At 38.3% G+C, this 23,795-nt stretch overlaps 1 protein-coding gene and 1 pseudogene across 5 annotated transcripts in view; one reads left to right on the top strand and one right to left on the bottom strand.

The window, feature by feature from the left end:
* RAD51B (RAD51 paralog B) overlaps nt 1-23,795 on the top strand; it is a 657,748-nt gene that overhangs the window by 278,352 nt on the left and 355,601 nt on the right. The window lies entirely within an intron of this gene.
* Nucleotides 9,257-9,792, bottom strand: LOC132489089 (large ribosomal subunit protein uL6-like; annotated as a pseudogene).

Raw genomic sequence — 23,795 nt, 5'->3', positions numbered from 1 at the left:
TTGAGACAGAATGGATGTTGGGTCATCAACTATGACATTCAGTACATCTTTCAATAAAACAGTCAACAGGTGGTGCATTTGTTTTTTAGAACTTCTGTCTAATTAGTGACCCACCAAGGAGGCTCTTTTGAAGACAAACCAACCAAATAAATAAAACAAGTGCACACACTTTCATGGGCTAACAGTAGCAGCATCTGCTAGGTGAAAGGGTAAGGTGGGAGATCGTGGTATGACAGCATGTGGCATGGTCCCACTGATAGTGGGGGTTGGATTGGGATATAATTGGCTACAAACTCTGCAGGTGAGGGACAGGCTGCTCTTCTCCATTAGGAAGCTGTTTTTTGGTTTTGGGTGTTTTTGTTTGTTTGTTTTTTGCAGTGTTGTAAATAGGGAATGACAACTCTTATTAATATATAATGCCAAAGCCTGCCTGCCTACCTTTGTAGGTTGTACAGCCAGGGAAATACATAGATGGCATCTGGGAGGATTTATACATCCAGTAAATCTTTATCAGTTACTTGCTATGCTCCACATAGTATTCTAGGTACTGAAAAGATAATAAACAAGACTAAGACTAGTCAGCAGGTTCCTGTTTTTTTTTTTTTTTTTTTTTTTGCGGTATGCGGGCCTCTCACTGTTGTGGCCTCTCCCGTTGCGGAGCACAGGCTCCGGATGCGCAGGCCCAGCGGCCATGGCTCACGGGCCCAGCCGCTCCGCGGCATATGGGATCCTCCCAGACCGGGGCACGAACCCGTATCCCCTGCATCGGCAGGCGGACTCTCAACCACTGCGCCACCAGGGAGGCCCCAGGTTCCTGTTTTAATGGAACTTAGTTGTTACAGACAAATAACTAATATATTTCACATTGTGGTAAGTGTTAAGAAGAAGAAAAGCAAGATAATAGGTAGAGTGAAGAAAATAGCCTTAACAAATGCCTAGATCTATGACTGTCTCGTCAAAAGCTCAGAGGTTTTAAGTTTTCCTTGTGAGAAAAGGACATTTGGTTTTATAGGCTTATTTAATTTAACAGCAAAGAAAAAAAAAGCCTCTGGATTACCTCTTTGCCACAAGAAATGAAAATTAAATTAGTTCCCGAGAATAGTTTCCTGATTGAAAATTAAATTTTGCCTGAGATGTTATAGTGATCCTGGCATGGCCTGATAATAGGATGAAGTTTATTTCTATTTTGATCATGTTCTTCTGTATCCTTTGCCTTATCTGGAAAACTTTGGCTACCTTAAGTCAACTTCTGGGCTCCAGCTCTCTCAACCATAAAATGGCATTTTAATAATAATAATTAATTATATGGATTCTGGAAAGATTAGCTATTATCAGAATAATTATGAAATGCTTTATAAAGTTGTAGGCCAAAGGAAACATTAAGCATTCTTCATTAAATTTGAGCAAGTCATTTAACCTCTCTGGGTCTTAGTTTTTTCTTAGTTTTTTCATTTAACCCCTCTGGGTCTTAGTGGTGAAACGAAGTAGTTGTATTGTCAAGAATCTTAGGAAACAGATCCTCTCTTTCAGTGCTGTTGGAAATAGGGATTAGTATAACTTTTCTGGAGAGCCAATTTGCAGAATAATTTCAAGTTCTTTAAAACGTGCAAACCTTTTTGCCCCAAGGAACAGAATTCGAAGAAGTGTTCACAGGTGCATGTTTAAAGATGTTTATCATACTGTTGTTTATAATGGCAAGAAGACAGTAAACGGATGTTAAACAATTGGCATTTGGTTCAGTTATGGTGCATTCCCTGTGAAATTCTATGCAGCTACTAAAGATGATGATAGCATTAATAGATATTAATGGAATTGGAAAGAAGTTCACCGTGTACTAGCATTTGTGGTAATCGGCCTCTTCACTTTGGCCTGCTGCAGTCAAGAGTAGTAATTATGGTTGCTTAGAAAAAATCTAGCAATAGTGGCAGGTAATTATTGGGCACTCCAATATCCTAGGCACTAGGCTAAGCTTTATTTCATATATTATCTCATTGAAGTTTCATATTAACCCTATTGAGTAGGAACAGTTTGGAACCCAATTTTGCAGATGAAGGAACCAAGGCTCATAGGAATAATATACCTCGTCCAAGGCTTTAAATGCAGAAGTAGCAAAGTCAGAATTCTTAACCTAGTCATTTGACTGCAGAGCCTACGTTCTGAAACCACGGGCTAGATTGCCTCTCTGTAAACTGTCTTTAGGTTCTAGTTAGGGTAGCTATCACAGGTATATTGTGGAAACTCCTTCACATCCTTTCCTGTAACTGCACCCTTATTTGAGAGTACTTTGGTCCGAGTATGTGGCAGAGGAAGGAGTGGTCCACTCATTTTTTTTTTTTTTTTTTTTTTTTTTTGCTGTACGCGGGCCTCTCACTGTTGTGGCCTCTCCCATTGCAGAGCACAGGCTCCAGACGCGCAGGCTCAGCGGCCATGGCTCACGGGCCCAGCTGCTCCACGGCATGCGGGATCTTCCCGGACCGGGGCACAAACCCGTGTCCCCTACATTGGCAGGCGGACTCTCAACCACTGCACCACAGGGAAGCCCGGTCCACTCTTTAATACAGAAATCAGCAGACCACGGCCAGTGAGCCAAATCAGCCTGCTGCCTGTTTTTGTAAATCACGTGTTATTGCAACACAGCCATGTTTATTCATTTATGTATTGTCTATGGCTGTTTTTGCACTGCAAGGGCAGAAATGAGTGTTTCAACAGAGACCATATGGCCATTTGTATCATCTTGTCCTTTACAGAGAAGGTTTGCTGATAGAAATCTGGAAGGATGTGTGCCCTATTACAGTGACCATTTTTCTTTCCCTAAAGAGAGTAACTTAAAAGATAAAACAACCCTAGGGACTTCCCTGGTGGTGCAGTGGTTAAGAATCTGCCTGCCAGTGCAGGGGACACGGGTTCAAGCCCTGGTCCGGGAAGATACCACATGCCACAGAGCAACTAAGCCCGTGCACCACAACTACTGAGCCTGCTCTCTAGAGCCCGTGAGCCACACCTACTGAAGCCCATGCGCCTAGAGCCCGTGTTCCTCAACAAGAGAAGCCACTGCAATGAGAAGCCCACGCACCTCAACAAAGAGTAGCCCCCGCTCGCCACAACTAGAGAAAACCTGCATGCAGCAGCGAAGACCCAACACAGCCAAAAAAAAAAGAAAAAAGACAAAACAACCCAGTTTTAGGGCTACTCTCCTACACAGGCCACAGGGATACAGGTAGTCATAGGGTTTTCCGAGGCGGTGAACAAGAGCAGTCTATTTCAGGACAACTGAAGGCCCTCTGTGCGCAGCTGACTGGCATTCTCTAACTGGGTCTTCGTTGCCTTGAAACTCTGCCTGCTGCTGCTCCTCTGAGATGGAATGTGTATTCACAAATGAGGCGCTCCATTAGTCATGGTGCATTTCCTGGGCCCTGGAGACATGGGCATGACATCACCAAGGGCCAATTAAAAAAGGCTTCTCTGTCACACAAGCCCCTGAACCTCTTTAGAGGTCTGTATGGAGTGTGTGTTCTGTTCCTAGCCCTCAGGGTGTGAATTGAGACTGCCTTCCTCATCCAGCCATATTCTGGGCACGGAAGTCTAGCTTCCAGACTCGAGAGGCCAGGGCAAGTTTGAAAATTTGCAGAGCTGGAGGCAGATTCCCATTTAATATTTTTTTCCAGGGCTCAGGTTTTTATTCCCCGTTTTCTACTCTTAATGACGTTGTTACTTTATGTGGGGAAGGGAGGGTGGTGAAAGATGCAGTCTGTGTTAGGTAAAAGACACTTGGCAGTTAGAATTTCTGGATAAGAATAGGTTGGTAACATATCAAAATCCGAAGCATATTTTGCCATTTTGTTACATGGCTTTTGTGTGTAGCTTAACATCATAAAACAACATCTTTTAACAGTAAAGGCTCCTAGCAAAATTAGTGTGTCTTAGAATAGGGCAATTACCAAAGGAACTTTACTAAGGGGGATTAGTCACTCATTAAATCTTTTATCTTCAGGAAGAAAAGAAACTTCTTTTTTTTCACTTCTTTTTTCTTAGAATTTAAGCATTTTAGGTGTACCCCATGCCACACCCCCTCTTCCTAATCTATATATGTACTTATTTATGAAAGTGACTTGTGGAATTTAGTTTCAGAGATAACTGTTCATTCTGTGTACCAGAAAGTTTATTGAAAGACTTGTTTTCTAATTGGTAATAGCTCAGTCTCTTGCTAACAAGCCATAATTGTAAAATTCCCCCTTTAAAAATTATTCAAGGAAACAGGCTCAGGACTCAACGTGAGATTACACTGGACAGACTTTTATAGTTTAATCCAGGGATTGAACCCAAAACTTGTGTTTTCCAGTCTTCACAGGCAATCTATGGTTGAATGAGAATGATTCCTTTAGTATTTTTTCATGTTTGAATTCTTTTTAATGAAGTCTAAGAGAAATTACGAGACACAGACATTTTTGTGAGTATTATGTTATCTGTGGCTACCCTAAACCACAGAGCATGCCACCCCTACAGCTTAAAAAAAAAATCCTTGTTGTTTCTGCAAAGATAAAGATGATTATTATTTTTTTAAATTGTAGAGGCTTTTATTTTAAGAATCACTTAAAAGTGTATGAATTTATTCCTATTTCCTAAGAACAAATTACCAGTAATTACCAGTAATTAAAGGAATTTCCTCTAGAACTGTGCAATATACTATAAAAGAGGGCACCTTTTAGCATTTCAGAGATTCTCCCCCTTAAAGATGACTATGCAGTTTAAAACATTAATTATTAAAATTTCTAAACATCTCTGGTATTTTTAATGGTATATGTGTGTGTGTGTATATGTGTGTGTGTGTATATATATATGTGTGTATATATATATATATATATATTTAGATTTTATAGGTGAGGAAACAGGTACAGAAAGATTGAATCTTCTACCTTGTGTCATTCATAGAAGCAGATATTGAATGCATAAATCATTCTTACCAAAACCCTTATGAGGATATTCCTCTGTGTCTTTACATAGAATTGTTCTTGTTTTCCTTTGCTAGCTTCCAAGCTTTGCCTCGTTAACAACAAATTTTGTATTCCACAACCCTTTTGACGGGAGACAAAAGAGCAGGTTAGCCTGGGCAGACTGGAGCAAGGCTGGAGCGGGGCCAGTTACCACAGACATAAAGGTGTGGGGCTGGGGCTCTGGGAGATCTCCTCCTGCCTTACTCTTGGCGGAGGGCTTAATTCTCCTCAACCCCATCCCCCAATTTCTCACACCTGAACTAATATTTTGCCACCTCTCAGAGGGTTGTCATGAACACTGATGAGTTTAACGCCGAAAAAGTGCTTCAAGCCTTTTGGAAAAAAGGTCTGTCTTATATAAGTACACAATTAGTATTGGCCACAACACCGGTCACAAGCCTCTTGAGTGGGCAGTAGGCACCCTTGGATGAAGTTAACCAGATGCTTGTTTTGGTGAGGACAGACTCTGGAATGAGGTCTGCTGCTGCCTTGAGAGGACACGCCTGGTTTGAAACGTTGAAAGCCAGGTGATCCTTTTAGCAGCTACGCAGTGATGTCTCTTCACTGCTTCTGTTTCCTGCTAATTTGGGGAGCAGCAGATGCCTCCCTCGGAAGTGTTGGCATGCCGTGCTAATCTTCTCACTAAGCCCTAAACTTTTCCCACAGAAGAAAAGTCTCGAAAGGCTAGTCCAGAATATGATAGCGAGAAGTTGTGAGAGATAGTCTGATTGGTTTATGAAAAGGTAAGGATGAGTCATGTCACTCCTAAAGGCACTGGCATCCATTTATTACACCAAAGCAAACACTGAAAGAAGGAAGCCTTTAGTCTCATTAAGGAACCCAGACAAAAATCCCACTTAATGTATCTTGCTTTTCCTTTTCCTCTAACTCAGCTGGTGTGCAGGTGTAGAGCAGCTTGGCAGAAGCTTTGAACATTTGGAAAACGGAGTCATTACTGAAAGTCACTGACACACACTACCCTTGGAATGCTGCTGATGTCATGGAAAACTGGGACCTTAGCAGTAACCCCTAACAACCAGAGCTACAGTAAACAGTAAATGTTACCTCCACCAAGGCACTGGTTTTTAAAGAGTTTTAACAGGCTAGGGCTTGCCAGCCACAACTCATAAAAATGTTCTTATAATTTTACCCTGCTCTCTAAAAGCACTGGATAACTGCTGAGGTTTCTCTGCCACTCCGGTATGCAAAGCCAAATTCACGTCAGTTTCAAGGTTCACTATTCAGAATTTATGGCACTTCTTTTCCATTCCTCTTCATACCCCCTGCCATGCTTACAGGATTAGGCCTGGGAGATTTAATACTTTTTCAAAGAAGTCTCTTGTCTTACTGAGTTGCCTCCATTTCTGGTGATGGGGTGAATCTGTGTGCTAGGTTTTGCCTAGTGTTTTATTAGCCTAGCGGTTAACCCAGTCTGGTTAATTTGTAGCCCTTGATCAATAGGTTATATTCCAACCAATTTGAAATAGTTGGGCAAAATGACACCCTGGGGCCTCCCTGGTGGCGCAAGTGGTTGGGAGTCCGCCTGCCGATGCAGGGGATACGGGTTCGTGCCCCGGTCTGGGAGGATCCCATATGCCGCGGAGCGGCTGGGCCCGTGAGCCATGGCCGCTGAGCCTGCGCGTCCGGAGCCTGTGCTCCGCAACGGGGGAGGCCACAACAGTGAGAGGCCCGCATACCGCAAAAAAAAAAAAAAAAAAAAAAAAAAAATGACACCCTGTAATTCAAACACTGAACTAGGTGCATAGCAAGAGAACAAGCAGCACGTGCTGTCATATGGAGTTGTTGAGAATGGTTGCTGTCAACAATTTAAGAAAGGAAAAGAAGACATAGAAACCAAGAGATCGGGAGGAATTTTCTCCCACGATTGGCTTTTTTTTTTTTTCAGGAGAGAGGTTAGAGGAATATTACTATGTAAACCAAACCCAGCATGGCTTCTTTTAGACTTGTCCACAAGGTGGGAAGAAGCAGAATGCTTGTGCAAGGCATTGTCAAGGTGACCATATAACTTACCGTCCAAACTGGATACTTTGGAGAGTGAAGGGGCTCTACTAATAATTACTCTGGCACAATGGGAATAAAGCTGGACTGTCCCAAGCAAAGCAGGAATATGGTCATCTCCATCACTGTGTTAAGACCCACCCAGCCCAAGCCCTTTGAGGAGGCAGTCTTCACAGTGCCAGAGAGAGTGGACCCATTCATGCAACCTGGGTTGTCTCAGTTCCAAGAAAACAAGTCCACTCTTAGAATTAGTGACCTAGATAGGGAACTCTTACTGCAAGATTTCCCCTTAGTTAAAACCTCAAGTAGAGTAAACTTGAACTCATAGTCTTTATTTACCCAGTTTTGAATATGACTTTTATTGCCATAGACCAGTGGTTCTTAAAATGTGAGGAGACACCTGAGGGTCCCCAGAGATCCTTTCAAGGGATCTGTGAGGGTGAACTTTTTTCATCATAATATTAAGGCATTATTTGCCTTTTTCATTCTCATTTTCTCACAGGTGTACAGTGGAGTTTTCTAGAGGACATGTGAAGTATGATATTTTAATGAAGAGCCAGATTAATGAAGAACCAGATATTGGAATGTATTAAGGCAGACATTAAAGAGATTGGCAAGACTGTAAAACAGTGGCACTTGTCTCACTAAATTTTTTCATTTTAGAAAATGCAACTATTTTTCATAAAAATACATTATTTATGTTGAGGTTATAGGTTTATTAGTGTTACTTTTAAACAAATCAACAAATACTTAAAAATTATTCAGTTTTGATTTCTTTTTTTTAGTTTTTAAAAATTTTATTGAAACATAATTGATTTACAGTGTTGTTTTAATTTCTTCTGTACAGCAAAGTGAGTCATTATACATACACACATATATATATTCTTTTTCATATTCTTTTCCATTATGGTTTGTCACAGAATATTGAATATAGTTCTCTGTGCTATACAGTAGGACCTTGTTGTTTATCCATACTATATATACTAGCTTGCATCTGCTAATCCCAAACTAGAGATTATCATACTAAGTGAAGTAAATCAGAAAGAGAAAGACAAATACCATATGATATCAGTTATATGTGGAATCCAAAATACGATGCAAATCAACATATCTAGGAAACAAAAACAGACTCACAGATATAGATAACAGACTTGTGGTTGCCAAGGAGGGATGGGGTAGGGAAAGGAAGGAATGGGAGTTTGGGATCATCAGTTTTAACTTCTGATATGGTCAACATATCCCTCATAAATAAAAGCTCTATGAGTCCATAATAGTTTTTAAGAGTATAAATTGGTCCCAGGTGGGAAAGGTTTGAGAACTGCTGCTCTAGACCTTTCTGTCTCCTGAAGGAACATGCTGGTAAATTGAGGTGATAAATTCCCTGTGAGAGAGACCATCTTTATTCATTATCTCATCTACTACAGCACCAGCAGAATGCCTTGCCCACAGTTAGTGCTCTTTATAAATATGCATAGATGAGCTCCTGTGACAGCTCTGAAAAGTTACCACATTCTCTCATGTTCGGGTGTTACATTAACATTACTGTTTTTTTTTTAATCGAGGTATAGTTGATGTACACTGTTGCATGTTTGGGGTTTTTTGTGTGTGTCTTTGTCTTTTGATATTTAATGTGTTCCAGTACTTTTTGTTAAATAGTATTATTGATATTTTGACATAACAATAATGATATCATTTTTTTCCTTCCAAAGTCTTATGTAATAGATCAAATTCTCATATGAAACAAGAATGTTAGATTAAAAAAAAAACCATGAAGAATAATACAAGAACTCATTACTTTTATTTTTTTAACCTACCAATTCTTCTTTATCCTCATCTCAGGTGTCACCTTCTTCAATTAGCCTTCCTGGAACTTCCCACGTTGGCCTGGTACCCCTCCCATGTGCTTTCTAAGTAACCTTTAATACTGGAAGTGCTACTCTGGTCATGCCATTGACATTTTGGTTTCCCCCAGTTAACTTTGCATGCCTGTATGACAGAAGTACTGTCTTTAATTTCCTTATTCCCAGAATTGAATAGTACTTGGTAAAGGGTAAGCACTAGAGAATCTCTTAAATGAAAATGTATAGAAGGAAGGAAAAGTTAGCTAATTTAACTAGTTAGTGAAGTGTCCAGTGCCCCACCCCGCTTCCCAAAATAGAGGGTATTTATTGCATCTTTAAAATATCACAAACAGGTCTTAGGAATTATCCAACATCTTGTTTCCATAGCTGGACAACTTTTAGATGTTATTCATCAGTCTGCTGAACTATTCCTTTTTAAAAGACATAGATATCATTCCCCCAATTTTTCTGATATTTTTAACTATTGTGACTTGCTAAATCAAAGCAGCTGAATTTGACACAAGTTCAATATGGTTTCCTTCAAGAATTAACTCATCTTTCTGGGCTTGAGGTACCCTGTGGATGTTTTTTCCACCCAGGACATTTTAGAGTTCAACGAGAGACCTATTCTGAATGAGGATATTGATGGGGAGGTGAGCACACATAGACTTTATCTTGTAATGACCCCCAGTGTAACTCCCTTGCTCATGTTCTTTACACAACTACAGATAGTGCCCATCGTGGCCAGTCCTTTGTTTCCCCACTGTATGTCAACCCAGAGCCTCTCTTTTTCCTTCCAAGGAGACTGAGATCTACATTGATGTGATTGAAGTCCCTCCGCCGGGTTCCTCTGGGGCCCTTCACAGTAACTATGCATCCCTTCAGGGTGATGTTGACATTTCCAGAATGTAGACAGTCTGATTGTTGAGAACTGTCTTCATTCTTGCAGTAGATGCAGCAAAGGGAGGTGAGGTATTTTTGTTTTCACTTTTTAATGTCATATTTTAACATGATTTCCATAGTACTGAAAAGAAAATTTTTAGTGGAAGAAACCACAATTTGAGATTGCTTTGTTATGACCTTACGTATAAACCAATATACAGTGGGCCCTGCGTATCCGTGGATGTGGAACCTGTGGATACGGAGAGCCGACTGTACTGGGGCATTTTATGTAGGGGACTTGAGCATCCGAGGATTTTGCTGTCTATGCGGGGTGTCCTGGAGCCAATGCCCTGTGGATGCCAAGGGGCCATATTTCCACCTATCTCTCCACACTCATAAACTCCTTTTCAGAGTAGGAATCTTTTAAGCCCTTAAAGGTTGGTTACCTTTTTCTGAGAATGTGATATTTCTCAATATCAGAAATTATTTCTTTTGGCAAAAAGGGAAAAATTCCATTATATATATATATGTATATATATATGTATATATATATATATATACACACACACACACATACATACATACCACATCTTCTTTATCCAGTCATCTGTTTGATGGACACTTAGGTTGCTTCCATATCTTGGCAATTGTAAATAATGCTACTATGAACATTGAGGTGCATGTATTTTTTCGAATTAGTGGGATTTTTGTTTGTTTGTTTGTTTGTTTTGTTTTCAGATATATACCCAGGAGTGGAATTGCTGGGTCATATGGTTGTTCTATTTTTAGTTTTTTGAGAAACTTCCATTCTGTTTTCCACAGTGGCTACACCAATTTACATTCCCACCAACAGTGTAGGAGGGGTCCCTTTTCTCTGCATCCTCACCAACGTTTGTTCCTTGTGTTCTTTTTGATGATGGCCATTCTTACAGTTGTGAGGGATAACTCATTGTGGTTTTGATTTGCATTTCCCTGATGATTAACAGTGTTGACCATCTTTTCATGTGCCTCTTGGCCACCTGCATTTCCTCTTCAGAAAAATGTCTATTCAGGTCTTCTGCCCATTTTTAAATTGGGTTGTATGGGTTGTTTTTTTTTTTATGTTGAGTTGTGTGAGCTGTTTATATATGTTGGATATTAATCCCTTATCAGTCATATGATTTTCAAATAGTTTCTCCCATTCAGTAGGTTCTCTTTTTGTTTTGTTGATGGTTTCCTTTGCTGTGCAAAAGCTTTTAAGTTTAATTAGGTCCCATTTGTTTCTTTTTTTGGATCTGTCTCCTAAAACAAAGGAAATAAAAGCATTCTGCTTGGTTTAGGTTGAGTCTTTTCTGTGAGTGCTGTTAGTTATATGAGTCCCCAAGTCTCTTTCTTTTCCTTAAGACCTAACACTTTGGATAATTATTTACCAAACTTATGTGTGAATGTTTGATCAGGAAACGAGAGAGAATACGTGGCAATTCTTATCAAGTCCTCATTTAAAAAGGGTTCAGTGGGGGAATAGTAGTATTTTGTCTGAGATAGAGTCCTAAAGGAACACTGATTTTTTTGGACAGGGCACTGGCTGGATGGGAATGGGAGAGCTGGATATTTGTCCTGACTTTGCTACTCTCTAAATATTAGTATGATTTCAGCAGATCACCTTACTTCCCTTTGCTACTCTTAAGTTTCCCCATCTGTAAAATCAGGCTGGATTAGAAGGTCTGAAAGGCCCCTTGCAGATCATCTAATTCTATAATTTGTTTTGTACTGTCAGGATTTCATGTTCTTGACATTCGTAGTTGACAAGTAAGGTGTGGGAGGAAATGACAGTCTTGAGTAACCAAAATGGATTTTGTCTGCCTGTATGCGCTAATCCCCAAAAGAAGAAGAAAATGCAAATGAGCCAGGGGCCGAACACGAAAATGGTGACAGTGAGGAGAACATTGAAGCAGACAGCTGAAAGCTTCATTTCCTGGCCCGTCTGCCATGAGAAAGGCTGAGACTGCCAAAGCCTCCAGGCAATCAAGGCCAAAACTTTGGCTCACTCTTATTTTGAACTACCCCCATACCACACACACAAACCACACAGGAAAATTGTCGCTCTCCCTTCATATTTGTGCATTTTGGCTGCACTCCTATTTATGCCAAGTCCTCGCCTGATCCTCTTCCTTCCAGCTGTCACTATATTCTGCCTGTTGCTTTCCGGGCTTTGGAAAGCAGCTGCAATTTTCAGTGGAGGCCCAGGGGTGGTGGCCTTGGCGGTGGGGCGTTGTTAGGGTGTGTGGACTCTGTCTGAACCAACAGTCACTTTTACCTGGTTTATAGGCAGTTTGAGGAGTGTTCTCACTCTCCTTCCTTGGCAAATGTCAGAACTGATGGCTTTAATTTTTTTCCCTCTCCTCCCTCTTTGGGGAGTTTTTCCCCGCTCTACATTCCTCAGCCTTTTAGTCTGAGAGCGTCCTGTGGAAGATTTGGTTTGTCTTAGGTTCTTTTGCCAGGCTGCTCATCTTCTTTTTTTTCTTTCTTCCACATAAAACGTATTTATCTATTGGGAGAGCTTAAGATAGATAACCAGAGCTTACAAGCCTAGAAACTTGACTCCTTCTCATCTCTGACAGTATATCCCAAGCCATTAGGTCTCCCAAGGCCCAGAGAGCTCTTGGTCATTCGCTGTCCATCCGGCCTCTAGTTGGAGAGCTAGCTGTGGTGTCCTTTCACCTCTGGCTTGTGAGGTTTTCCCATGGGGCTTGTCTGCATACATCTCGTATTGGCTCTTAGCGATGGTAACCGAACAAAGAGACACTTGGTTCTCATCATATTAGAAAGCTGAGCAAGAATCAGGAAATCTGCTTGAAGAATCTTGGCTGAATATAAGGAGAAGCCATGTTATTATGAAGGTTTTAAATCATTCCAGTGTGCACAGACTGACCTTGCTGGCCTGAATATTGAAAGCAGAACAAAACTCCCACCCAGCCATTGTTTTTGGCTGATGAAGAGAGCCTTTTTAGGTACAGTGGGTTGTTCTCTGCCCTTCTTTCTGGAAACTGCATCAACTATCTTGCCTTATACCTAGCAGTGCCAGCCCACACTCCTGTTTTCCTTTGGTTTTTTAAATAAATTTATTTATTTATCTATGTTTGTTTTTGTCTGCGTTGGGTCTTCGTTGCTGCATGCGGGCTTTCTCTAGTTGCAGCAAGTGGGAGCTACTCTTTGTTGCAGTGCGCAGGCTTCTCATTGCGGTGGCTTCTCTTGCTGCAGAGCATGGGCTCTAGGCGCGTGGGCTTCAGTAGTTGTGGCACGACACACTCCTGTTTATGTAAGAGGAACCTCACATAGTTCTCAGGGCCTGGTGAAAAAAACCTCAAAGTGTGTCTGTGTTTGGGTTTGTCTGATGGTTTCTCCTGTCTGTATGAATTTTGTATTTTATTTCAAAGAATTTAAATTTTAATTGATGTTAAATTCAAATAGGCGAGTCTATTTGATAAAATTCTTTGGTGATAGGATCCTGTTTAACTTTATAGGTACTATATAAAGTCTTTTTATTCATGTTGGGAATATAATACTACAAAGCCATTTTTTCTTTCAGTTCTGCCTGTTTTATCTCAATCCTGGACTTACTTGGCTATATTGTTTCTAATGCCCAGTTAACCCTTCTGTCACTCATCCTTTCTCCCAGTCCACATTTTTTGCATTGTCTATAATTCATAGAATCATAGTTTGATAAAGCATTAGTACTGGAAGGGTCCTTAGATGTTAACTACCCAAGCTTCATTTTATAGATGAAAAAAGAGCCTACAAAAGTAACAGGATTAGGCCAAGGTCACATACCTGCCAGAGCTTAGGCTCACAAGTGTTTTTCCACTATACTACTCCAGACTCCATGTGTCAGGAATTTTCCAAAGCACTAGACTAATAATAGCTACTTCAACAGGCAGGAAGTGCATCTTACTGGAAAGGGCAGAGGTTTTGGAGCCAGAGAGATTTGGGTTTGAATATCTTGTTCTGCCACCTACTGGCAGGGTAAATTGGGCAAGTAACTAAAGCTTTTAGGGACTCTGTTTCTTCCTCTGTAATATGGGAATAATAATAATAATACTTTAGGGTTATTATGAGTATTGCACTATATGATCTGTATAATGTGCCTGTTATACATATTGTGTTCAACAAATTATTATCAATATTATAAAAAATCTACTGATCATAGGAAACATTATCTCACATATATAAATAATAATTTAAAATACATAGGTATTTTCGGGCTTCCCTGGTGGCGCAGTGGTTGAGAGTCCGCCTGCCAATGCAGGGGACACGGGTTCGTGCCCCAGTCTGGGAAGATCCCACATGCCACGGAGCGGCTGGGCCCGTGAGCCGTGGCCGCTGAGCCTGCGCGTCCGGAGCCTGTGCTCCACAACGGGAGAGGCCACAACAGTGAGAGGCCCGCGTACCGCAAAAAAGAAAAGATTAAAAAAAAGGTATTTTATAATTAGCTATTCTGAGCAGTTCTTGTTCAATAGTATTCTCCTAAATTTAGCATTAAAATATGAATGGAGTGAGTTGTCCGGAAATGAATTCCTGAAAGTTATTTATACCATGACAGTGATTCATGCATTTCCCTTTTCTTTATAGCTTTCATCTGTACTTAGCTACAGTGTATCTTGTCCAAAAATTTTTGTACATGTTGAACTCACCCTAGGAAGACATCTGGAGTATACTTAGGTTTGGCCCCTGGTTTTCATTTAGCTAAACACTAGGATATAAATCTAGAATATAATCTACATAGAATGTTAAATTCATATTTTTGAGAAGCTTGAGATATTTAGTGTTATTCTGTTATTCTGTGATGAACAGCTTCGATGTGAAATTATATGTACCTGTTTGGAGTATAGGTTGAAGTTATCTTGTGTTCATCATAAAAGGGCCCAAGATTGTTCTGTTAAAAGGAAGTAGAACTATGTTGTTGAACCCAATAGCATGGGGAGGAGGAATGAGTTAGGAAACAAAAGCTAAGATTGAATTAGCGAAGGCCAGAAGCAACAAAAGAAAGTTTGGAAGCTTCAGAAGGAGTGATTCAGGGGAATTTCAGTTGTGGGCCTCTCAGATTGCATAGATGTTGGCTGACTGGAATGCACTTAAGCTTAAAGTGGATGGGAGGACCTTGAGAAACTAGACAGAAAGAATTTCGCTTCTCTAATAAAGAGAGGGCTTGGGAGAAAGAGCTTTGGCTTAGATTTTAGACAGAAGTTAAGTGCAACTAGAAAGAGGCACTATGTGCTTTCCTCCATATGGAACCCTTAATTGCTAAGGCACTTTCAAGTTCATGTAATTTGGTCCATAACTATGGTTAGATACATAGACTTTTCTTTCCTTGGTCGCTTTTTCAGTAAGGTGAAAGTTAAAGAGTGCAGCAGTGGTGGAGAGTGGAATGGATATTCCTTGTGCCTGTTCCTACCCACTGTTATATATTAGGTTAAGAGCCTTAGGCCAGCAGTTTCTTAAAGATAAAAGTAGGCGTGAGTTTGGAGGAATATTGGATAATTGAATATGACCAGGAAGTAGAAGGTGCTATTTTGCTGTATTTTGGGTTCATCCAGATGGGATCAAACCAGAGGAATTTGGCAAGCGTTGGGACTCACCACTTAGAACCACACTGAAATAGTTGTGGTAGCAAAAGAATTTCTCCAGGAGACTTATTCCACTTGAGGCATAACAGCCAGAGATTCCTGGCCCTTGAGGGAAGAGTGCCAAAGCTGATAAATTTTAGAACAATCAACTGAAGTCTATAAACTCAGGAGAAGTGGTTCAATTAGATGGTACTGGGACTAAATTGTTTCCATAATTTTCACACAGAAGACATACTATGAGTAAATGTGTCCTATAATCCACTGTTTAGAATTAGCTCCTCCCTAATTTTATGTGCTTTCCTTGAGATTTAATATATTGCAGTTTAATAAATGAGAAGATTATAAAAGAATTTAACTTTAAGAACTTGTGTTTGACTTCTGTATTCGTGAAATTCTGACATATTAACCTTACTATTTTTTTAAGACTTTCTGGAAGAGTTCTTCGTGACCTAAAATTTACCTTCCTGTTTAATCATTCTCTGATGCTTTTTATTCTCTGGTAAAATTAACTACACTTCATCATCATCAGTATTGCTTATCCCTTGTCACCTGACATCTATCCCTGTATTGTCCAATTGTATCCCCTTCAATTGCCCAGCCCACTGACTTACATACATTAGGTTTTCATTAAATATTTTTTATTGAATGGTGAATGAGGAAGTTCTTTATATTTTAAACAACTGACTATTGTGGAGAAAGACAACACAACAGGAAGGAATTACTGTGACTAAAGAGTCAAACAGGATACTAAAAATGGGAGCTTTAAAAATTTTTAACAGCTTTATTGAGTCATAATTGACATCCAATAAAGAGCACATATTTAATACAATTTGATAAGTTTTTACATATGTATACACCCATGAAGTCATCACCACAATCAAGATAATGAACATGTCCATCATCCCCAAAAGTTTCCATGTAGCTGTTTTAATCCATCTCTCCCATCCTTCCCCACCTTACCCTCCTCAAGCAAACCACTCATCTGTTTTTGTCACTATAGATTAGTTTGCATTTTTTAGAGTCTTATATAAATAGAATCATACAGGGTAAACTCTCTTTGGTCTAGCTTTTTCACTCAGCTCAATTATTTTGAGATTCATCCATGGTGTTGCATCTATCATTATTTTATTTGTTTTTATTGTTAAGTAGTATTCCATTGTATGCATATAACACAATTTACTTATCCAGTCACCTATTGATGGATATTTTTGGTTCTTTCCAGTTTATGAATATTATAAATAAAGCCACTATGAACATTTGACTACAAGTCATTGAATAGAGGTATGCTTTCTTTTTTCATGGATAAATACCTGAGAGTAGAATGGCTAGATTATGGGATGGTGCATGTTTAGCTTTCTAAGAAACAAACTGTCTTCCAAAGTGGCTGTACCCTTTTGCATTTCCCCAGCAATGAAGTAGAGTTCCTGTTGTTCCACATGCTTGCCGGCATTTAATAATGTTGGTACTTTGAATCTTAGCCATTCTAATAGATGTTTAGTGGTATCTCATTATTATTTTAATTTTCAAGTCCCTAATGACATATGAGGTTGAGCATCTTTTAAAATACTTATTTGTCATGTGTATGTCTTATTTGGTGAGATGTCTATTAAGATCTTTTACCCATTTTTAAATCAGATTGTGTAAGAGTTTTTAGAGTCCCTTGAGTCCCTTGTATATTTTGGATACAAGTCCTGTATCCAGTACATGTTTTGCAGATTTTCTTTCAGTCTGTGGCTTGTCTTTTCATTCTCTTAACAGTGTCTTTTGCTGAGAAGTTTTTAATTTTAATGAAGTCCAGCTTGACAATTTTTTCTTTCATGGAGAGTGCTTTTGCTGTTATATCCAGAAACTCATGGCCACGCCCCAAGTCACCTAGCTTTTCTCCTATGTTATTGTCTGGAGTTTTATAGTTTTGTGTTTTATATTTAGTTCTATCATCCATTTTGAGTTAATTTTTGTGAAGGGTGTAAGGTAAGGGTGTAAGGTAAATTATTTTTTGTTTTTTTAATGTGGATGTCCAGTTGTTCCAGCACCATTTGTTAAAAAGACGATCCTTCTACATTGAATTGCCTTTGGCTCCTTTGTCAAAACTCAGTTAACTATATGTGAGTTATGAACTCTCTACTCTTTTCTGTTGATCTAGTTATCCGTTCTTTCACTGAAAGCACACTCCCTAGATTACTGTAGCTTTATAGTAAGTCTTGAAGTCGGGTAGTTTCAGTCCTCCATCTTTGTTTTTCTTCAATATCGTGTGGGCTACTGTGGGTCTTTTGCCTTTCCATATAAGCTTTAGAATCAGTTTGTCCATATCCATTAAGTAATTTATTGGGATTTTGATTGGGATTGCATTGAATCTATAGATCAAGTTGGGAAGAATCAACATTTTGAGAATATTGGGTCTTCCTATTCACAGAATATCTCTCCATTTATTTAGATCTTCTTTGAGTTCTTTCATCAGAGTTTTATAGTTTCCTCCTACAGATTTGTATATACTTTGTTAGGTTTACACCTAAGTATTTCTCTCTCTCTCTCTCTCTCTCTCTGTGCCAAGATAAATGGTGTTGTGTTTCTAATTTCAAATTCTAATTGTTCATTGCTGGTATGTAAGGAAGCAATTGACTTTCATACATTAACCTTGTATCCTGTCTTCCTTTGGATTAAGTATTTTTATGATTCCATTTTACATCCTTGATTGTCTTGTTAGCTATAACTTTATTTAGTTGTTTTGGAATTTATAGTGTACATCTTTAACTTATCACAGCCTATCTTTAACTGCTATTATGCCACTTCACATATAGTATAATAATGTTACAGTAGCTGTATAGTAGTTGTCATATATTTTACTTATACATGTTATACATGTTATGAATCACACAATAAAGTTTTGTTTAAGCAGCCAGTTGTCTTTAAAATATATTTAAATAATAAAATATCTTATATATTTACCTACTAGGTACCATTTCCATTGTTCTTTATTCCTTTGTATAGATCCAGATTTCCATCTGATGTTATTTTCCTTCTGCCTAAAGGACTTACTGTATTATTTCTTGTAGTGTAGGTAAGCTGGTGATGAATTTTTTCAGCTTTTGTATGTCTGAAGAGCTCCTTATTTTACCTTTGTTTTTTTTGGAAGATAGTTTTGCTGGGAATAGAATTCTTGGTTGACAGTTTTTTCTTTCAGTGTTTTGAAGTTGCGCAACTGTATTTCTATTTTCATTGTTTCCAACTAGAAACTGCACTTATCTTTGTTTCTCTGTATATAATGCGTCTTTTCCTCTTGTTCCTTTTAAGTTTTTTTCCTTTCACTGGTTTTGAGAAACTTAATTATGATGTACCTTCATGTAATTTTCTCATGTTTTTTATGCTTGGGATTTGTTGAGCTTTTTCATATGAAGAGTTATAGTTTTCATCAAATTTGGGAAAATCCTGACCATTATTTTTTCAGAAGTTTTTTCTTCTCTTTTTCTTCTATCCTCCTCCTTGGAGACTCCTATTACACATATAGTAAATCACCTGAAGTTGTCCCCACCCCATAGCTCACTAATGCTCTTTTCATTTGGCTGATTGTTTTCTGTTTCATTTTAGATAGTTTCTATTGCTGTAGCTTCAAGTTAATTGTTTTTGTCTATTTCTATGTTTACTAGTTTCTATTGTTGTGTCTTCACAACTTGTGTCTTCAAGTTCTCCAATGTGTAATCTACCATTAATTCCATCCAGTGTATTTGTCATCTCATATATTGTAGTGTTTATCTCTAAAAGTCTGATTTTGGGTCTTTTTGCTATCTCTAACTTTTCAAACATATGGAATATAGTTATAATAACTATTTTAATATCGTTGTCTATTCATTCTAGCATCTGTGTCAGTTCTGAGTCCATTTCAGTGATTGAGTTTTCTCCTTATTATGGGTCTCACTTTGCTGCTTCTATCTATGTCTGGTTATATTTGATTGGATGCCAGACATTGTGAATTTTACCTTCTTGGGTACATTGTGAATTTTCCCTTCTTGGGTGCTGTATATTTTTGTACTCCTATAAATATTAAGAATTGTTTTGGGATGTAGTTGAATTATTTGGAAACAGTTTGATCCTTTTGGATATTGCTTTTAAGTTTTTTTTTTTTTTTTGGCAGGACCAGAACCGTTTGGTTTAAAGATAATTATTCTCCACTATCAAGGCAAGATCCTTCTGTATACTGTACTCAGTGCTCCATGATTTATGATGTTTCCATTCTGGTTGATGAGGATAGGCATTACTCCTGGCTTTGTGTGAGTGCCAGGCACTCTTCTCTTTACTTCTATCAAATCTTTCTTTCTCCAGCCTCAAGTAATTTCCTCACGTTCATGTACTAATCAGTACTCTGCTGAGTATTTGAGGGAGACTCCACAGATCTCTCATGTGAACTCTAGCTGCCTTGTTCTTCCCAGATCCTAGGTTCCATCTCCTCAACTTGAGTGGACTCCATCTGGGTTTCCTCTCCCTGCATCACAGCCTAGAAATTATTAGTAAGCTGGGGCAGTCATAGAGCACTCCTCATTTTTTTCATCTCTAAGGGATCACTGTCTTTCATTGCCTGATGTCCAGTATCTTGGGGGGAAAAAAGTTGTTTCATATGTTTTGTCTTAAAAATATTTTTTTGGTTGTTTTAGGTAGTAGGGTAAATTTGATCCTGTTACTCCATCTTGGTCAGAAGAGAAAAAGCTTCTTTTAAGTTTTCAATGGTGGTTATAGAAATGACCAATAGCAAGACAAGGAGTCTCTAACTGAAATACCCATGATGTTTCCTCATAAATTGCGAAGTTGGAAAGAGAATTAATCTCAGAATTATTATTTTTTCATCCACTTACATCCATCACAGACATTTACATAACAAAGTTCCTTGTACAAATGGTCGATCACATCAATGGGTAGATTATTGAATTTGAGGGGGAAAGACATACACAAGCCACTAGAATTATATGTTTCATAGAACATATTATGTAAGAAGGAAATGATACCAAGTGAATTGAGTTGGTATCATAGTACAGTATTATTTTAATTTCTTTATATCAGTAAATAGCTGTGAGATTTTTGGTTTTGTTTATTTGCTTTGTTTGTGCTTTACTGGGAAGCCAATTGATTTTTGGCAAGAAAAGAAGCAGAAAAAAATACCAAAATGCTAGAGAAACGTAGGTTATCTCCTGTCCTTACAGCCCCTATAATGTCAGCCAAGTCAATAAATGTTTGCAAAAATCCAACTAGAATGTGATAAGGTACTTGCTATAATTGCTTTCTCCTTTTATAGACAGTTTGAAAAGTAGGAAAGTTCATGGATAAACAGCAGTAATTAGAATGCAATTGTGAATCTTGGGTGCAATTTGCATGTGTGAGCTTCAGATTGACTTGGCCCTCAGGGCAGAGAGACCCTTCTAAGACTAGTACCACAAAGATTTGGAGTTCATCTGACAGCTTATGTGGCTAATTAGCACTTAGGGTTTCTTCAATAGGGGCTAGTGAAGTAAGAACTAGATAATATCTTGTAAGGTCTTTTTTTTTTTTTTTTTTTTCCCTATCTTGTACTTAGAAAAGGGGCTTGGACTGTTGAATTGGAATGGAACAATTAAACAGACTTTAAAATAAAGCCCTGACATGCTGGCTGCTTGCCTGCTCTACTGGGGCAGCTCTGGTTCCAGGGAGAGAGAATGCTTTTTTTGTTTGTTTGTTTGTTTCCAGACAATTTCCTGCGTCATCACATTTTTTGTGTGAGCCAAGTGTTTGAGGTTGGTGATGTTGACAGAGCCCTTGGAGAATGGAAGGAGTTCATCTCCACAGAGAAAGGCTTGTGTATTTCAAGTCTGAAAATTCCAGAATATTTTTCTATAACATTGTTATTGCTAGCTTTTTATTGCTGGTCTCCCCTTATCTAGTTAGCAGCTTTTTAGGTGGATTAATGTTTTAAGTCAAGAAAGCATTTTAGAAAAACTGTTTCTCTTGGCATTTTTGAAACTTGCAGCCACATATCTTGCTCTGCTTGGGTCTAAGTTTGGCAAATTGTGCATGTAGTATTCCCAGAAGGCTTAGGGTTTTTTTTTTTTAAATTATAAATTCTATGTTTATTAATATTTAATTTCCCTATAATAGAATCATTGCATGCTGAGTGACATTTTCTCATGAATTGTTTGGGAAAATATAAAATTTTTTTGAACTATAATTATTATGATGATTTCCATTTATTTACAAATTTCCTTTTAGTAATAATGTACCCAAGGCTATTCTTGATAATTTGAAAACAGAAATTTTGTTATATATATATATATATATTTTTTTTTTTTTTTTTTTTCTGGTACGATTTGGAACTCTTAATAAAGGTATAAACTCTTATTCAGAATTGAGTCCTCAGTCTGGTTCCATAGCACCTCTGATTCAAAGAGCGTGTTGCAGTTTATAAAAGACTTACTTTTGGTAGTGGAGGTGGTAGTTTTGGGAAAATGGGGATAGAGGGGGAGGCGTTAGGTACACGCATATTTCTCTAACATCTGTTAATGTGCCAGGTGCTGACCCAGACATCTATGTTATCCTTTTATAAACTGCCATTTCTGAATCTCAGAAAATGGCCTGATTAGGTGGGATCTGGAGAACTAGAAAATCTTACTATTATTATTTTTTAAACCTATACCTATAAAAGAGAGTTATTAAGAATTCATTTAGTATGATGCTTCTTTTTCTCTGTTTCAGATTTAAACTGTTTTTCTATAAGCTGATCAATAGAGGGATGATAAACATTTTAAAGCATGTTATAGCAAAGGTGTGACATTATGAAAAATGGGACATTACATGGAAGTAATAGAATAAAATATATGGAATTAGGTAGTCTGAGAATTTTAGAACTAAATTTAGAAATCACTTGGACCATGTATTTCATCTGACAGATGAGAAAACTGCTATCCTCAACATATCAGCCTTGCCCAACAGAGCTAGTTAGTGCAGATATAAGATGGAAACCTAGGTTGCTTAACTGCCAGTTCACTGTCCTTTCTATTATATCCTCATTCTGTTTTCTGCCTTCCACATGAGCTCTACATCCTAAATTAAAACAATAATAACAGCAATCACAAGTGATTGTGTTAAAAATACAATTTAAACCTGTTTGTTGGTTGGTTGCTTTATAGCTGGCTTGTCAAAAAGTCTTAGGGAGTCAGGTATTGGGTAGGTCATGGCCTCTAATCTTATTTTCAGAGTTGGAGAGAAATCATTGGAGACGAATTATATAAACTTTTAAACTATTCATTTGAATGTTTAAGTAGTTGTGATCTCTGCTGTAATGGTCCTAGAAGACATTACTCAGGCCGCAGCTGGCTATTCTTGAGACCACAGAAAGAGAAAGAGCCCTGATGTATTCCATGAGGTGAATAATAGGCAACATTTAAGGAACACCTAGCTCATGGCAGACTATTCTCATCACACCCTTCCCACCGACTTTTTTCATTCCCCACATCCCATACCAATCTTCCTTGACCAAATGCAATGAACAGGAGCTGTTGTATGAATTGGAAGGAAAATGTCTGAAATATATGACATTATAATGACTTGGTAAGTGCTATAAAAATACTCTATAACTGAGTTGGAAGTTGCATCATCCATGCCTGTGGCACTGTGGACTGGGCCCAAATGGTGTAATTCTCTACTGTAACACTGAAGTAATGTTTACATCTGCCAAGAAAATATTTTAGATTTCAAACCTGTGAAATGGCCAGCTATAATTGTCCAATTCCAGTGAACCACAGGTATATTTAGTTTCCTTCCTTTACTTCTTACTGTCTTCTTTAAGTAGGCTGAGCCAACTAATTAAGGATTGTGCTCTTGTATGACTCTGCAAGGTGAGCTTTAAAGTCACTCAATATATTTGAATGCCTACATATTATATAGCACTGCTCTCTTAAATGTACAAACTCTTTAATAGAGTGTAAGTCCATTTCATTTAGAGAAAACAATTATTTTCATCTACATATGTCAGAGTAATGGTAGAAGTGGCATATTGTAATGACAGAACATGAGGAGTCAGAAAATTTAGATTTATTTTTCCCCCTACTGTTGATTCTTCATTTGATCTGACTTGAATCATTTCCTTTTTCTTTAGTTTCTATATCTGCTGAAGGTGAATAATAATACTTTCATTTGCCACACAGAGGTGCTGGGAGAATGAAAGATAAACTTTTCCAAAGCACTGTGAGCTGCTTAAAAGAAAGACTTGTTTAAACAAAAGTTGATTCCATTTTCTGTCTTGTTATTTCTTATGTTCAGATACCATAGAAAGTGTTAGAAGAGACTCAAAAGGTTTGGTTGTTTCTTATAACTTCATTTATAGTAGGTAAGGAGGTGAGTATAATTGCTTGCATTGTACAAACAAGGAAACTGAAGCCCCAAAAGATCTGTCTATTTTGGGACTTAAAAGGAATACCGGGGCCTCCCTGGTGGCGCAGTGG

This window comes from Mesoplodon densirostris, chromosome 4 (genome assembly GCF_025265405.1).
Source record: "Mesoplodon densirostris isolate mMesDen1 chromosome 4, mMesDen1 primary haplotype, whole genome shotgun sequence".
NCBI classification, from domain to species: domain Eukaryota; kingdom Metazoa; phylum Chordata; class Mammalia; order Artiodactyla; family Ziphiidae; genus Mesoplodon; species Mesoplodon densirostris.
The sequence above is the reverse complement of the archived record's forward strand: the minus strand, read 5'-3'. Positions and strand labels throughout refer to the sequence as shown.